Source organism: Panthera pardus, unplaced genomic scaffold (genome assembly GCF_024362965.1).
Source record: "Panthera pardus isolate Hobbes unplaced genomic scaffold, ASM2436296v1 HiC_scaffold_12, whole genome shotgun sequence".
NCBI lineage: Eukaryota > Metazoa > Chordata > Mammalia > Carnivora > Felidae > Panthera > Panthera pardus.
Window position 1 is genome coordinate 7053073 of NW_026526677.1, and position 1923 is coordinate 7054995.

The window sequence follows — 1923 nt, forward strand, 5'->3', positions numbered from 1 at the left end:
CAGCCTGTTCTCAACAGAGGAGGGTCAGGTTCAAATGAGTAGGAGGAAAAAATGACTACGGACCCGCTCAGCCCTGAACCTGGCAGGTGGTAAGCGCTCACTATTATTCCCTGCCTCAGTGTGTGATCTGAGCCCCGAGGGAGGGTGGGGCTGTCTCTCGTATCCACTTTGGGACTCCAGCAGTAGGGATCCCTTGAGGACACGGCCTCATCCCGTCCCTGCAACACCAGGCTGTCTGAACAGGTCAGAGCCCACTGGGCACTTCAGGCAGGGGCTCCACTTAAGGGTTTCCCTCAGTCCCTCCAAAGCTATCCAAATAAATCCACCCTCACAGTAAAAACCATGAGTTCCTTGGACAGGTGTTCCTAAAGGCAAGTCCCTGAACCCCCTCCCCCGGTCAGACTGCCACCCCCAGGGCCCAACAGGAGAGGGTTGGGTGCTGCTCTGACCTGGCAGTGAGCTGCTCAGGATACCCTGGTCACACCCACCCCCTGCTGAGTTCTGTGAGTCAGACACTGAATCCTGGGGTCTCCTGGCCGGGCCCTGGGGGCACAGTTGGGGCCCCAGGACACAGCAGGCCTCCAGGGCTTCCTTTCCAGACCAGCGGACAGGCCTGGCTCCTCTGAAGCTTTACCCAACCCAAGGCCCCTCCCCAGCCCCTGCCAACCCCTGCCCTGGGGCCCTGCTGTGCCCCTCCCCAGCCCCCTGGGCCCTCAAGCAGCACCCCCCTCCTCCCGGCTGTTAGCCTGGGAAGGGGGCCAGGCCCTGAGCTCAGACCTTGGCGATTCCAGAGTGTCTGAGGCCCAGAGCCAGCCCCGCCAGCTCGGCCAGACAAGGCGAAGGGGGTGGGGGCAGGGTGGGCACCAGGAAGCCATTGGGGGGGGGGGGGGGGTTGTTGGCAGGGAAGCCGGGCCTCCAGCTTCGTTCTTTCGGCCCCTCTTCCGGCTCTCGGAGCCCCTGGCCCAAGGGTGCCCTCTCCTGGAGCCCCCTCCTCGGAGGCGAGTGGAGCGGCACTAATGAGAAGTGACTCTGGGGTGGTGAGCCCCCCACGTGCGCAAGGGAGGCTGGGAAAGGGCTGAGAGGCCTGGGTTCCAGCCCCACCTGGCCGCCCCGGCGGCCGCGTGACCCGGCCGGGCCCCGAATTCCTCCCCCAGCCTCGGTTTCCCGCTCTGACGCGGCCTCGCCGCCCCGCCCGGAGGAATCCGGCGGCCCGGCCGGCGGCCCAGGTGAGGGCCCTCTGGCAGGCGCCCAGCGCGGCGGCGGCGGCGGCGGCGGCGGGTTCCGGCGGGGCGGGCATCTGGGGTGGGGACCGCCCCCCACCCACCCCGGCCTCCGCCCGCCCGCACGCCCTCGCTCCTCCGGGCGGCAGCGGCGACGCTTGAAACTGAAAAAAAAAAAAAAAAACTGTCTCCCTGGCCCGGGGCCAGCGTCCCAGCCCCCTTCGCCGCCGCCGCCGCGCCGCAGCCAGGGAAAACAACTGCTCACTTCTCCCTGCGTCCGCCCCGCGCGCTCCCTGCTTCCCGGCGGCCGCGGGAGCCCAGCCCGGCCGGGGGAGGCGCGGAGCGGGCCGGCCGCCCGGCCTTCCTCTCCCCTCGCTCCTCCTCTCCGCCTCAACCCGCTCGGCCTCCGCGCGGCCGCCTCACTTCGGGGCCTTCGCAGGCCCCCGGCCCCGGCTCGTGGCTGGGCTCCTTCCCGGGGCTCTGGAAGTTTCCGGGCTCCCCGCGGTCCAGCCTCCATCTCTTGGCCTCGCACCGGGCCCCCGGCCGCGCCTGCCGTCCCCTCCCCGCGCGCTTCCTCCGTTCCTCTCCCTCGCTGCCCTCTCTCCCCCCCTCTCCCGGGGCTCCCGGCTTGCTACCCCACCCCCCTCACCCCCCCCCCCGGGGGGCGCCGCGACCATAGCCCCGGCCCGGGCGCGCCCCCCGG